This window comes from Pholcus phalangioides, unplaced genomic scaffold, assembly GCF_987345545.1.
Source record: "Pholcus phalangioides strain wild (caught in Gottingen) unplaced genomic scaffold, Ppha-v1.0 ptg000007l_1, whole genome shotgun sequence".
Taxonomy (NCBI): Eukaryota; Metazoa; Arthropoda; class Arachnida; order Araneae; family Pholcidae; genus Pholcus; species Pholcus phalangioides.
In genome coordinates this window covers 30,609,405-30,625,970 of record NW_028301600.1, presented here as the reverse complement: position 1 = coordinate 30,625,970, position 16,566 = coordinate 30,609,405, and the positions used below count along the sequence as shown (strand labels likewise).

At 38.3% G+C, this 16,566-nt stretch overlaps 1 protein-coding gene across 5 annotated transcripts in view; it reads right to left on the bottom strand.

The window, feature by feature from the left end:
• The window catches only part of LOC149085162 (uncharacterized), a 152,415-nt gene that overhangs the window by 117,083 nt on the left and 18,766 nt on the right, over positions 1-16,566 (bottom strand). For 3 of the 5 annotated variants that reach the window (XM_089233017.1, XM_089233022.1, XM_089233025.1), the window contains exons 1-2: positions 13,183-13,378; positions 3,214-3,336 (exon numbers count right to left, since the gene is read on the bottom strand). The gene's annotated coding sequence lies outside the window, so the exon portion shown is untranslated. Of the gene's footprint in view, positions 1-3,213; positions 3,337-13,182; positions 13,379-16,566 lie in introns of those variants that run through there. The other 2 variants (XM_089233030.1, XM_089233018.1) reach the window with 2 other exon arrangements.

Below are 16,566 nucleotides of genomic sequence, written 5' to 3'. Positions count from 1 at the left end.
CATCAACCTGCACATCGAACAGCTTGGATCTCCATGAAACCGCTTGAATCTCGAAACAGTAACCAAGACAACATCAACCATCGCAAACACAACAGTAAAGAGCATCACTCAGATAACTCTTTACTAAAAATTACTCAAGTGCCACACCTTCTCTTGAGTTGTCAATCAAATATTTCCAACCCTGCTAAAAGGTATGCCTAAGAAAATAAACAGATAAAGATAAACACACGGGCACACGCTCCCGTTTATCAGTTGGAAAGTTGTTTTTTTTCCTTTCACGCATGTTATCCAAGGAATTAGACGAATCATAAAAGAAAAACAAGTTTTAAGGAAACAAAGCCAGATAAGCCACCACAGCAAACATTTTACAATCAGAAGAAATAATAAATAATAAAATTCTAGCGGAACAAAATTCTTCATTCAAAAGAATGAAGTGGAAGGGGAAAAAAACATTGACACCAAAGAGATTAGGGAAATTATTCATCTTGCCAGTGTTCTTTCTCACATCTTTTGTCGATTTGCTGTTCAGACTGCTAATGCTGTTATCAATGGACCGACGTGAGCTGAATCGGTCAGCATGGAAAGAAAGTTTGATATAAATAGTCTCAAATCACGAACGGCCGATTCGGACCACGGTGAAATCCAAAAAAAGTTCATCTGATGGTGGCAATCAGCGCGAGTTGAGTGCTTCGATGAGAACCTTCGATATCACCATCAACTTTACGCAGATTTTTACGTTATAAAATGTTGGGGAAAAAAGAGCAAGTACAAATCTTAAGGCTTCCAATGAGCAACACATTTCTTCCTGAGCATATTTTTGTGGTTAGTGAAACGTTATTCAAAAGAGAACCGGTTTTCTCGGTTTCTCCAAGATTTCGTTCATCTGCTTGGAGAAAAAAACATTTTACAGTGACTCAAAAAGGAATTCAGGCAAGGACTAAATTCAGGACAAGTTATTGTAGCTCATAGCTCTGATATAGAAAATGATTGAATAAAACGGAATGAGATCGTATTTGCCGTGTATTAGATGGTGCACGGAAAAAACTAATAAAAATTACTGATTACGATAAAATAAACTGCCCATAAAAAAATTATGTTCGTCTAATCTAAAGTAGCTTTTCAATTCATCCCATTATAAGTATCGTATTTATTTTTAAATGTGCCAATTGTGGTAAAATTCAAGACCCTCGGAGGGAAGCTGTTCCATTTATTCACAACCCTGTTGGAGAAAAATTCCCTTCGACACTACAACCTGGAGTTGTCCCTTCCAAATCGATACTAATGTCCCCTTGTCGAAACACTTGATTGACGGTGTATCAATAACTTACATCTACCCTATCCATTCCGTTGAAAATTTTTAAAACTACAATCATATCCCCTCTTATACCTGCGTTCTGCCAATGTAAACACATAGTCAGAAAGTAAAATCTCTCTTCATAACTCAAGCCCAGTGTACCAACAAAAGCGCGGTGGCTCTTCTCTGCATCCCACAACCAAGTGTATGACCTTCTGTGGGTAGTATCAAAAACCTTCCTCGGCACTCCAGGATGAATTAAGCCTCTGAAAAGTAGAATCATCACTTTAGGAGAATGCGAAGACACATTTTTAAGAATGAAACCGAGGATACTATTCGCTTTTTTGATCACCGCGGAAAAATGTACACTCGGCTAGTCAATGACAATTATCAAATCGGTGATCCTAAGATCTACTTCACAGGGCCGTAAATAGGCAGATGCAACAGGCGCACCCGCACAGGGCCCACTTGGAAGGGCATAAGGGGCTTAAATTCAAATTCTTGCACAGGGCACAGGAATTGCTAGCTACGGCCCTGCTGCTTCATATACTTGCTATCTCAATCAATTTCTGTTAATCTGAAATTCTTTTTAGGGTTAGTAACTCAAAATTCCTTTGAAACTGAATCTCTGTGCTTCACACAAATGTCTATCTTGCATACCCCCCCCCCCACTGCCCAGGAGTATTTTTATTTCTCAAACCAACTTGCAAAAAAATAAAAAGCCCATCTTATACGCCGAAAAAAATGCAATATTTAAAAACTGATGAAATTCCATTCCCCAACTTACATAACAACAGTGAAGTAACAAAATCTATGGACAGGATTTCTTGAGATACTGTATATCTAGCGATCAAGAAATTAGTTATGCATTGATATCCAGCATGGTGCTAATATATGCATAGGACACGATTTATTCTTCTGTAAAATGCCAGTTTCTAAACGGTTCTTACCTCACGAATTGGAAACTCTGCAATAAACGAACACCACGTGTAAAAAGTTTTCATGCTCTCGTTGAAAAGCTGGCATCCTACGTCGTATCGGTAAAAAAGACGAATGGTTCTCCATAGCATTTAGGTAAAAGAACAATAACCACATGAGAGCAAAACCAGGAGCTTATATTTTTAGAGCTTTCCCCCCCCCCCTTTCCAGAAACGTGAGCCAAGCATCACTTCCAGAAACTGGTAGAGACAGCTTCCACAATCTCTGTAAATGTGGGTGGATTGCAGATGGACACAGAGTAGAGGGTAAAAATAAAAAATGTAAGAATAAGGAAAAAGGTGAAAAATTCAAACGTAAGACTGAGAAACTGTGCCAGATCTGTTAAATTTCGCAATGAGTTTGATATTTATAAAAAAAACTTATAAACATTACACAGTCTCGCGTTTTCAGTCGTCGAGCTTCCTACAGTCAGACTTTTCTAAAAGGGTTGAAAACAAACATCGACAACTGCGTTCTTCTTGTGTGAAAATATTTATGTTTGACCTGGCATGAGCTTCGAACATAAAGTCCTCACGAAGTCAGCTATACGTGTGTTTTATCACTCATATAGATATTTGACTTTCAGTCCAAAAGAGCAACGAAAAGTAAAATGAGTGAAAAACTAAGAGCTATTTATATAAGGATTCCTTCCACACTGTAATACAATATTTTGATATTTGTACGGAGGGGAGAGAAAGTGTAATTTCATATCCCCTTTCATGTCTATTGACACGTGCAGAACAAAAAATAAAAATAATAAGCTGTTAACATGAAAAAAAATATCGTAATGCATCAAAACAACATAAGGTAAAGAATGAAACTATACACGTATTTATACTTTGATCCTCCTTTTAATTAATGGAAGAACCACAATGAAGATCTCCAGTTTCGTTAAAAGACGAATAATTTAACGGGTAAGTTCATAAAAATAACTGACTCACCCACTCAAATTCAATCCAGAGTTAATTGCCAATTTTTTTAGCCTTTTCTGGCTATGTCAATCGTAGTTTGGAAATTGTAGTCTTCGGTATCGTAAAAGTCAAATCTCTCGGCAAAAACAAAACCTATAAGAATTAAAAAAAAATCCTATTGAGACAAAAATAATCAACGGAAATAATTTCGTTAGAGTATCCTAAAAGAAAAAGGAGAATTATTAGTTGCATTTTGATCAACACCATCTGTTAAGAACTACCCAAAGATATTCAGTTTTTTTAGGTTTTTTTTAAATTTTTTTTTAATTAAGGGTTTTTTTCCGAAAACATAATAAATACTATATTGAAATTTGGATGGATTGTTTTGTCATAAAAAACTTATATATCAAAGATATTCTCTGAACGAGGTAAGTAAGAGCAAAGACCTTGGCCATATCTGCTCGAATTATAAGTTCAGAATAAACATTGAATGGAAAAAAAACAGCAGACACTTCGAAAAGCGGCACCCGCCAAATCTTCTTTCAAAGGCACGACATTAAAATGAACTGGGTCTTTAAAAAGTTTCCGGATTTAACAAGGGATGACCTCTGTTTACTGAATGGGTGGGCCCTGCCCCACAACCGTCAGTAAAAGTGACGGTATCTTTTCCAATGCCTCTATCGGCTTATCTCACATCGGAAAAAAAAAACAGACAAGGGCACAGAGATTAGGAGTTACGCTTGGTATACAAGAAAGTGTCGGATGAGCTACAGAGCAGTTCTGATCTGACGTGGCTAGGGAAGTTCAAAATTCGAGTAGACATGCCTAATTTACGTCTCATACTGCCTGTATACTAAGGATCAGTAAATCCTCATACAGCGGGGTAATTGGATGGGACTAGCTGAGGTTATGGATGACACTTGTTTCATGTGGTTTCTTCCATTCCGAAACCTTCTTACTTAAACTGGGGCACACAGATGGTTTCTAAACGTAAAATTTCTCCAAGTTAGAAGGAGGAGGAGATCCTATTATTAAAAAATAAAAATCAGCTCTCCATTAAACGCAAAAGTGACATGTACAGAAAAACACTTCCTCATTAACTTTCCCTACTGGGTGAATGAGTTCTTATAAGACTGGACTGGATTCGGTTAAGTTACAGAAGCAACAAAAAAAAGAGAAGAGAAAATAGACATAGGCAGCATTATGCACTCGAAATGATTAACTGCGTTTTTGGGAGTGATCACAGAATTGTCGCAGAAAGGGAAGGGCATGACGCTGGCTGACTTCTTTTTCAATTTACGGTGTCATTTTGCAGAAGACGAGTGTGCATCAACGAAACCCAAGGACAACTAACTGTATTTATGTTGTCGAAGAACATAATCAGCATTCTTGAGACATAGATACATCGTAAAGGTAGAAGAATTTCTCACGTCACTAATTAAAAGCACATAAGTATGTCTGGGCTAGAATAATTTTATTCCTGATACATTTATGATTGTAGAACCGTGGTTTTGGAATGGTGGCCACCGGAATGTGTTTAGAAATTAGCAGAAATTAGGAGAGAAATACAATGAACCCAGATAGTGCTTGATTCCCCTGGTGTATGATCAAATGGTTCTAGGGTAGGTCTAAGAGCTAATTGAAAAACACTGTTTTAGAACACCATTTTGTTTCTGAAAAATATCTAGATATAATTAATATTGACTTAAAAAAGTCATTGCAATTCAAAAAACGGGCATCTAAACAATACTAGCGAGGTAGAACCCCCCCCCCCCAAAAAGCATTAATTAAGAAAAACTAAGATTTGTAGTCAAATCGATTTTTTAAGCCACGCACGGCTACTTCTTTAAAGTAGATGCTTTCAGAAAAAATACCCTAAATTTACAATACTCTTTTTTTTCTCGAACTTGCGCTGGTTTTGAACCAAATAAATGCCAGGAATGTTACGGTCTAATAAACCAACTCCAGACCTACCTGCAAAAGTCTTCGTATTTTTGATGATATTCCAAAAGAAGCGCAAAATCTAACAGCTCAAATGATGGTTTTTTTCCGATCCGGATAAGTGACGCAAAAGAGAAAAAAACGTTACATCTTTCATCCTTCCAGGATTACAGAAACTCGCGCAAAAGGAACACACACAAACAACACATCGAGTGCATCTAGCGGATTGGACATGCTTCGAAAGGCAAGAAGCCGGTAAAATCCATGCAGGCAGAACGAAGAGATTCTTCTTTTATTATGTATTATTATTCTTTCTTGTGCATGGTGGTGAAGGATAAAGACAGATGATAAAATATATTAAAAAAAGCCAGTAGGTGGGGGCCGACCAAATGATGGTGAATTAACTACTTGTAATGGCATCCTTATCCGATTGTGCTGTTGTTGATGTTTTTCTTTTGTTAGACGCCTGCCATTGTAAAAAAAAAAGAACCGAAAGAAAAGAACAGAAAGTGATTTTTAGTTGGGATTAGGCGTGAATGTGGGATGCCACCACCCGACATGCTCTTGAGCAAAGCATGGAGTGTTCACAATTGTGGTGCATGAAGGGGCTGTCATAGCCGGTCGTCACTGACCGGGACTAGTGATAGAACGTGATAATGATCTCTATCTAAAAAGAAAATATTTTTCTTATTCGTATTGTAGAATCTTCAAATATCCATCCTGAGCAAATTTTACTACGGGGTCTTCGGTCTTCAACCTTTTACGAGTCGCGAGCACCGTCTATCAAAAGAGCACCAAAACGGTAAGCCTAACATTTCTCAAACTCAAATCATCATAACACTAATATTTGAATGAAACTCGAATGGAGTTGTACTATTGAGATCCCAATCAATTACTCGCGAATAGGAAATTGGGCGCAAGGATTCTCTTAAGAGCTCACACTTAAGAGAAGCACGCTTAGGATCTTCAAATGAGCAACAGGTTGAAAGTGCCTGAAAAAAAATCCATAATTTGAAAACCATTCGACTGAATAAGCTTAGATCACTATTGCAATTAGTGCAAAAAATTATGAAACACTATTGAGAAAAAATCAAGTCATCACAAGCGTTACAGCTTCCAACAGAAGATGTATCCAGAAGACTCATCGTGTATTTTGTCAGTTGAACCATAAAAAAAAAAAAAAAAATTAGGTATAAATAAAATAAGTGAGGGTAATATGGCCATGCTAAGTTTCAATAATTTTTACTAAAGCCTGTATGACAACTTCTGAAAAACAGAAAAATTTAAAAATACTTTGAAGTATTGTTAAAACTTGGACGGAGACATGGTGGAGGCATGGAGGGCACCCCCTCCCAGCGTCAAAATGGAGCCGACTGATCTAATGTATATGCATATATATGAATTTACATCATCATCCGCCCCCAGACTTTCACGTCTATCTCCGCCTATGCGTTAAAAGAAAAAAAATAATGATCCACGGTATATCCTCAACGGAAAATTTGAAAAAAATCGTTTAAAAAAGTTTACTTCTTGGCCATATACCTCCAGGTCAAAATCCTCAACGAAACATATCTCGACAAATTAACAGGCATTTTCACGAGAACTTAATTTAAAAAAGTCATTCAACTAAGCAAACTTTCAATTGAAATTGAAGTATAAAAAATATATACTCTTTGTCCGGAAAGTCAATTTCGTAAGCTTTAACTAAATTATAATAATGAATCACCAGAATTGACAATTTTTTAAGGGAATTAAGAGCCACATTTCGGACAAATAAATCTTTTTTTTTCCTCCTTAGTGAACAAAAATTGGGGGGAGGGGGGCTCTAGAGACCTAGTCACATGAAATTTCTGACAAAAAAATTCGATGCACAGGCCCGTTATTTCAACATTTTCCTGGGGGAGGGGGCAAAGAACATATACTCACACAGTACATGCATATACATTTAACCTTTTTTGTACATTTCTACAGCACTTTGCAATGCCGGGTGGGGGGCAGTCGTATCCCCCGACCTCCCCTCCCAAATGACGGGTCTGTGCTCGCACATGCGTAGTGAATATAGCATACCTGGCCATAAAACCAACCAGTGAAATGTTGTACAGAAACCTACGTCACAGACAAAATTCTATACAGAGTGAAACTACAATGAATGCAGTTGGAAAAGCATTTAAAACTGCACGTCGTGATTAACGATTTAAAGTTGTGGAATAATGGGAAGAAATGCAAACGTATCATAACAATGATTTTCCGAATGACACTTCCGGCACAATATGGCGAGATGGCGCGAAACTACGTATCCTCCAAGCAAACACAAATTAGGTAATGTTTCCAAATAAATAACTACACAGCATAAGAAAATTCCGTTCAAAATAAAATAAAAAACAGAAAATTGAATATACAGAGTGGGCAAAAAGTCCGTAGAAACTTTAAAAATTCATAAAAACCGGAAAAATAACCGAAATAAAAACAGTTTGCAGGGTTAGCACCGCTAGGTCACGGGAATTTTTTTAAGACAGGAAAAAAAAACAGCTGATGGTGGCGCTGACGTACACAAGTCAAAGAAAAGATACGCAAATTAACGAACAGAATGCCTCCAAATCGTTTATTACAGCAGTATGTAATAAATGATAAAGTAATTATGCTCATGACCACCAATACAGGGGATAACACATTGCAGGCGAGTCACAAATCCAGCAACGGCAGAGTTCAGCAGGTCCACATACACGGTTTACAACGGTGAACTGCTTGTGGATTATGAGCGCAAGTTCTTAAAACCGTCTCATTTGCATATTTCCACCGAAGTCGCTCGTACCAGCGTTACCTATCGGCTGCTTTTTGAGTTATTTTTTTCCCGTCTTAAAAAAATTCCGGTGACCTAGCGATGCTAGGCCCTGCAAACCGTTTTTTATTTCGGTTATTTTTCCGGTTTTTATTCATTTTTAAAGTTTCTACGGACTTTTTGCCCACCCTTTATTACCATCAAGCACCTCACAAATTGTTTAAAAGTGCTCGAGGGCGATTTAAAATAAATTTCTGTTATAATTGCTCCCAGTTCTCCGTAGACTGTATATTCTGTGCTTAAAATCACTAACATCGGAAAAAAAATTTCAAAGCGAATAGACCTTTAGAAGAGAAGAAAAAAAACTAAGAACCAGCTTCTTGTGGATGTAAATAAAAAATGTGTGTACACATGAATGAGGTCAATGCCGAGAAATAATTGGAAGATGCAAAATCGAAGACATAACTTTATCGAACGCATACCTAGCGCAGGTAGACCATAGTCTTGATACAAAAGTCAAAACTTATGCCTATTGAAACTACCGAAAAAGAAAAACAAACAGAGCCTTGACTCAATACCCACGATTAGACAGATTTACGAGTCAATAGTTATTCAGAGGGTAGGTACGTACTTCGAGTTGGTAAGTTAATTGAATGTGATGTCTAGTCATTGTTAGTAAATTTAGAGTACATTCCTCAACACGTAGTAAAATAGTTTTTTATGGGACTTGAGTTAATGGCCATGAAAGCTATTTCTCTTCTCTCACATATTACTGTATTTAAAATACGAAGAGTTCTTCATCGGACGATATATATGTTCAAGGCACACCACCAAAAAAGAATCTCTCGGATCAGTAACCAGAGATCAGCTTTTTCACGACTGCCTGTGATGGCTGTTCTCAACAACTCCATCATTCACTTTGAACAAACAAGTAAGAAAATGTTTTTTTCCTGTCTGTTCTTTTGTGCGCGCGATCTTTTCTTTTCTTATGGTCTAACCTTCCAAAAGAAACAAAGAGTGAAGAAGAAAAGTGAAACAGACAGAGATTCCAATGCCTTTGGGTGGCAGATGCCGGAGGCACTCACTGTCCTTGCTCCAGATCGAATGCCGAACATACAGTCACTGGAACAAAAACCCTCTTTACTATGCAGCAGGAACGAATCGAACACAGTTCAATGATGCTGTCGTTAGTTCTGCTTTTTATACGAACTAAATATTCGATACTGACACGATTCGTTCATGTTTTCGGGGCAGCTGCAGCATGAATCGATTCGTATGCATTTGTTTGCATGTACGAATATTATTCGTAAAACATCGACTGTTAAAGATTTTCAATGGGATCGAAGCATAAACGCGTCAAGTTATTAGGAATATATTAGGAGGGCTAAAACCCCATACACAGTGATATCTCGGCTAACCGTTAGCCGGAATCATTACCTGAAACATGATTTCTCATAGATTTCTATGGAAAATAGTTTAATTCGTACCAGGCACTGCCAAAAATTTAAAGATAAGGTTTTAAAACACTAAAGAGCATTATAAAAAAAAAGACAAAAACTGACCGAAGGCGAATTAGATAAATGAGAATTTACAAGATGAAATATTGAAGATATTTTTATTTTACACTAATGTACACAACCATCTTTAGTCTACTAAAGCTGGGTGTAAACACATCCCAATCGATTTCGTAGGTGTCCTCATACATTTGGAATTTGGTCAGCTCATTTCTGTGTCTGATACATGCAGATTGAAAAGATGAGCTCCTAAAATGCCCATACTATTCAGTTTGATGCGAAGAGTCTTGCACTGAAAGAATGCATGCTTTGAAAACATGGACTCTTTTTTTTCTTCTTTTTTTTTTTAATGCATTTTCTATTAGCTGAATCTTTTATTCTACATGAAATGTTGCAAAAACTTTCAGAAGGATTTCGAGATGGACATGAGTAAAGGCGGCTACACACTACTCTGACGTAACGTGAGACCACGTGACTTCAGTGCCGTAGTGAATTATGATTCGAGGGGATTCTGTGACGTAGGAACGTCATTCCCAAGTGACAGTAATTCTGATGATGATTAGTGCGAAAATTATGCTCACGACGCGGCTTTTACATGTTAGCGAGTGTGTATCCATATAAACGAAAATTTCCGTTAGCCGAGGCAGAAAAATCACGAAAAAATATTCGTTAGCAAAACATTCGTAAGCCGAGGTATCACTGTATTTCTATAGGTATTATCGAAATGGCAAATATTGGCCGAGCCATGGGCCGGATACAAGTTTACACCTATGGATCGAAGAGTTGATAATTCCTCAATGGGATGGACCATGAGTTAATAACCTTTAGTAGTTATACACCGCAAATCTAGATGCTCAACAAGTAGACAGCAGTATCGGTTGTTGATTCCGCGTTGTAGAATCGCAGAGAATTGCTTTTTGTAGCAGAGACGTAAACAAGTGAACTAGCTTACCTTCTATTTGACTGGCACCTAACTTTATTTTCGATTTGTCAAGTCCCGATGAAAGATATCATTCATAACTATATATATTTTTTTTATTATTTCCAGCTAATTCGTTGTGTACTTTGCTTCTAATTTTCTTTCGTGTTCCGTGGGGCGACAAAAATGATCAAATGTGTCATTGGTTTATGTATTCTAACTGGTTAGATCGATTCGAATTAAATTGCTCAGAATTTAATTCCACAATTGACGAAATATTAAAATGTCCTTAACATCCCTTCTATCTTCGTTCATCATTGTCCCCCAACTCTTATATACACAGGTTATAAATCCGACGTATAAAGACGTAAGACATTATGTAAAAGAGTGGGCAGTAACCGCGTGGGACAACGATAAGACACATCTCTAAAACTCGTTCCGACTATTGTTGCAACAATCGAATGGACAGGAGAAAAAAAGTGTAATGCGTTGAGACTGACCCATTGAAACAGAACACGATGATTCGCACACAACTAATAAAAGAAAGGTAACAGACAGATGGTAACTCATGCGCAACCATGCTAAACTGATCTTTTTCTTTTCATTTCTACCTCCATTTCCATGACTGAATTGGCTAATTACTGTAAAACGATAAAGATGCGATCGAAACTGCTCCAGACACACATACAGAAATCAACCATCCTTGACAGGAACTACTTATTCAAGTCTTGCATTCAGCCCTAACCGATAATAATAACGGCAACTTGAAAAATAGCTCATTCAATGGTACTAATATGTATTGGAAAGAGACCGTTTATTCATAGTCTCTTGGCTACGAACAAAACCCGAAGCTAACCATAATCTATTTGAGGTGCGAAAGATATAGAAATCAAACATTTTTTTACTTTCGGACATCCGATTGCCTAATGGTCACCGCAATGAACTTCGGATACTTAATTTTGAGTGAAATGATGAAGTCGATATAGATCTGTAAGTTGTGAGTGAAGGATCTGTAATGTCAGATGCCACATTTGTTTGCATGTCATCGTGACGTCAGTCTAGGCGGACATACGGGGAGCATGAGGGCATTGCGTCCCCCCCCCCAGCATCAATGGTGGAGCAGACTGATCTAATACATATATGTGAATTGACATCATCGTGCTCCTCTCCAGACCTTCAAGTCTATTCCGCCTCCGAGTCCATCCCTCTAACGGAGAGAGCATTGGCAGAGAAAAACAAAATTATGGGTGTTCGAGAGAAGAACCCACACTGTTTCAGTTCAAAACTTTTCAGTCTTCGCCAGAGAGCAACAGGACCACAACGGTACAATTTTCAGTCATTAATTTCATTCACAGTTCGAAATATAGATAGCAGCAATGTAGGAAACATTACACAGAAACAAACTTCACGTTAGGTTCACAACACATACACTCACAGTTTCAAGCATGGCCATGATCTGGTTAGGAGTCATCTATTCAGATGGTGAATATAATGTGGAATCATAAAATTGTCTGTAAATCCTTTCACGGTTTGAAGCACTTTCGCATATATAGTTTCGATGGGTCAATGTCCGAGAAGATATTTCATTGACGTGACAAATCTATTTTGTGAGAATATAATCGTGACGTTCAAAGCTTTAAAAAAACGGGATAAAAAACAGATAAAAGAATGCAAAACAATTAATTCTTCAAAAAAAATAAATCATTAATTATTTCTATATGGGTATCAACAATCCCCACATTCATGAGTGGCCGCCAGGTTAGAACATACATAGGGCCCGTATCTCATAAGTTCGGGCCATGGCGCCCCCCCCCCAAGGGTGTGTCTGACACGGTTCTAGTTCTGGGGCCAGGGATTTATATACATTTTTTGTTTTTCCACGCTATAAATTCAATATAGAGGGGTACGCCAAAAGTCTCAGCCTAGGGGTCCTGTTCCACGATGTGGAGGCCATGGGCAAACATGAATTATTGGGCCTCTTCATATAGACTAGAGTGTTCTTTGAGTTACAGGGTATGCAGAGGCGGAATTAATAACGGGCCCAACGGGAGTACGCCCTGGGCCCCGACAAACCACAACTTTACTTTTTTTTCTAAATAAGGAGTCCAAATTTTCTTCTCGCCCAGGCCTCAATCGACCTTAATATGCTTTTGAGGGTATACATATTATTATGTATATAATTACTATTAAAACAAATTCTGAAGTATGCTATGACTAGCTTGCTTTGCTTCATCAGGATATTCACTTCTACATTCGAAGTTAAACAAGATAAAGTAAATATGCAGACCAAGCTCTTAAATTTTGGGACCCTGTTTGTCCATGCGAGAAACAATCCCTGCTTTTAGAGGGCTCCTTATATAGATTTTATAGTAACTTCACAATGAAAAAAAATTGAAAAAAATGTACAATGTCGATCTATGGAGAACCCTTAAGATTCAACTATCAGACTTGGATCAAAGATTATTATTGAACAAAATAAATTAAAAAAAAATTTCATAATTAAAAAAAAACGGGCGAAACCAAAACATCCATTACAGCTAATTCCGGAAACAATCCTGGATTCGAACCCGATACCATAAACACAAACGTGGTGACCAAGGGCAATGGGATCGATGACGGATAACATCGACGATCAACAACCATGTCGAATCAATCAATCGTTATCCACTAGAACATTGACATGATAAACATGACTATAATAACATGTATATTTAAATGGGCGCGCTTATATCACCGGCTTTACAATGATCAGGGCTACTCACGAGCCTACACGATTATTTATAGAAATGATCATCACAACAATGATAAGTAATAACAATAATAATACGGAATTTGGATCCTCTTACCTTTTTTTTCCTAGATTTTCGGCAACAATCACCGGATAAACGAGAGTAATAATAATACTAGTATAATAATGATGAAGGAGCAACCAACAAGCTGCTGTGTCTATCGTTCGTTAGCCTTTCCTTGTCTGGTTTTGCGGCTGGCGTTTCCCCCACATGAAGATACCAAACCCGACAACAAAAATAAGTTTTTAGAACAGAAATCTTCCTCGAATGATGAGGAGGGGAAGTAACCATTCCGATTGCAGCGCCATCTAGTGTTCCCGAATGAAAACAACGTTATCCCGAAAGAAGGGATGGATGAGCAAGCATCCCGCGTGTGTGTGTGAGGAAGAAAGCAAGAGCAAAATGTGTGTGACGCATAGGCTTGGCATCCGGTTGGGAGATGGGAGTTGACACGAATGTGTGATCGGAACTTTAAAAAAAATATATACAGTAGAACCTCTCTCGTTTATCCGGGGTGGCGGTGGGAGAGAGAACAGGGCCGCCCTTATCGGACGCGGGGGCCCGGTGCGAGAATAGTTTCGGGGCTCTTTAGCCCCGATTGGGACGAGAATTGGACATCCAGAGAGATTCATGCATTATCACAGAATATACAAGAATGCCAGGGCCGTCTTAAGAGTAATCATGGGCACCCGGGCCAATTGATTTTTCTGAGGCCCTACCAAACAAATTCTTGAAAATTTCAATCCGAACTCATTTTTGTGAGGCCCCCGGATCGTGCCGGGGTGGGCCCATGCCTTAAGACGGCACTGAAGGATGCGGCAAAAAATATCCATCACCAACAGGGGCGTACGCAGGATCGACCTTTGGAGGGGGGCACAACCATTGGAGGGGGCGTTCCTATCCCAACTTTTCTCCGATTTTTGAATTCGAATATCTCAGCGAATACTGCACTTAGAAACTCAGAATTTGTTTGGTTGGCCTCAAGAAAGACAGAGCAACAACTTTCTAATTGTAAGTTAGAAGATAGGGGGACGATAAAAATTTAGATTTATCATTTTGTGACACACTGTGTTTTCGCTCTCAAAACTGGTACACGGTAATTTTTTGAACGCCTTTTGAGCATTTTTCAAATTAAAAGTATACCTCTACGATGGACGGTTGTTGAGATAGAGGCCGGATTAGCAACTCTCACACGACTCCCTGTATATGTATATTTTTCTACTTCTTTTTCTGAAAGTGCGGGCGCCCCCCCCCCCAAACCACGGGAGCACAGTGCGGCCGCACCTATCGCACACCCCTAGGGAAGGGACTGCTCTTGAAGAGGATCATGTATAACCGTAAAAAATACGGTTGAATCTCCGTTAATAAAAAAAATCGGCTGTACCGCAACAGTGTATTTAAAATTTTACAAAAAAGGTGTATTTAAAATTTATTTTTTTCTGATTTTCCCGGCTTCCATATTGATCTATAAATAATACCGTACGTTTTACAATCGATAATTGCCGTAAATTTTTCAATAGATGAGTGTATAGAGTGATTGATTCAGAAAGAATCATCCGCTTTTAAAATTAGATATTTTTCAAAGATAAAAACACGGTATGATCATTAACATATGAATATTAAGAAAAATTTACAAATTTTAAATTTTAACAATCGGTGATATATATATATAATATGCTAGAGTGTCGTTTATGCCCCTTTTTTGGTGAGGAAGTAAAATGACGTCTAGTTAGCAGAAAGCGTTAATGTTATTCAATGCCATCTTAATGCATGGGGCAACCCGGGCATGACCCGGGGGGCCTCAAGAGAATGGGGCCTCACAGGAATGAGAACCGATTGAAATTTTCGAGAATTTACCAGGTAAGAGGCTCAGAAAAATCACTTGGCCCGGCGGCACATGATGCTCGTAAGACGGCCCTGGTGTTGTTTCGTTTGAGTGATGAGAGTTGGTATGTCCTTCACAAGGGTGGAGCTGACAAGGCTCCAGCCCTGGGACCAGGGACAATTACCTTTTTTTTCCATGCTATAAATTCATTATAGAAGGGCCCGTGAAAGTCTGGCTTGGGGTCCCGCCAAAGATCCGAACCTGGCTCATATACAGGCTGTCCCGAATTGTTTGCACAGCGGATATCTCTAACCATTGACTTTCGAAAAACATACTTTCACTTAGAAAAAGTTTTCTAATGACATGCATGCAGTTACTTAAAACCTCAAAATTTGTTTGAGGGGTCGTATATATGAAAAATAAAGAAAATAACTTTTTATAGTCCCGTGTGCTCAAAAACCGAATAAGAAAGTTGTTGCTCTGTCTCTTCTGAGGCCAACAAAAAAAAACAACTCCACGTTTCCAAGTGCAATATTCACTGAGATATTCGAATTCGAAAAACGAAGGAAATTTTGGAGAAAAAAAAACAGCATTAAATGCGGGTAAAACGGTTTATCCGCATTTAGAGCTGTTTCTGAAAGTCAGGGCAACAACTTTCTAATTCGGTTTTTGAGCACACGGGGACTATATTAAAAGTTAATTTCTTTTATTTTTTCATGTATACGACCGCTCAAACAAATTTTGTGGTTTTAAATAACTAAACTTGAAAGTATGTTTCAAAAGTCAATGGTTACAGAGATATCCGCTGTGCAAACAATTTGGGACTGCCTGCCTGTATATGCATATACATTAGATCAGCCAGCTCCGTTATTGGGGGGGGGGGTGCCTTGCCACCATGTGTCGTCTCCAACGTATCTCCGTCCATGTCGGTAATCATCGCTATGCCTGTTCCTTAGTGTACTGTTGGGCATGTGTTGAAGAAACAAAGGTGCTACTAGCTATACAAATTGCCTAACTTACAAGCACTAGCCTAATGAAGAGCTAAAAACGACTGAAATTCCACCATTACATGCATGAGCCCCCACAACGGCGGAGCTGACGAGATTCTAGCCGTGGGACCCGGGACAATTCTCATCATTTTTTGTCTTTTCACGCTATAAATTAACTATAGAAGGGCCTGTGAAAAGTCTCATCGGGGGCCCCTTAAAAGATTCAGCCAAAGAGTCCTGCTGTAAGATGTAGGGGGGCATGATTACATGCAAAAGAGACTACGAAAGCAGACAATTTTTGCATTAGAAATCCATTGAAAAGTGTTTGACAAGAATTTTTATATTACCCCTGTGTATTAACCGGTCAAATGCAATTCGATACTGACATCCAAGCATGAACTATAAAAAAGATTTATATAATAGGAGCCATTTCCTATTGCTCCACAGTTCGGTCAAGAAGATTTCATGTGGTACAAGAAAGGCAGAAGAATTTGTGAAAAATGTTGTGGATGCAATGTGCAAGAAGAACTGCATCGACATTTTGCAAATTTCATCGAAAACTACCTACTTTTTTCCAATTGTAACTCGTGCCTCTAAGTAGAATCAGACCTTGTAATAACGCATAGG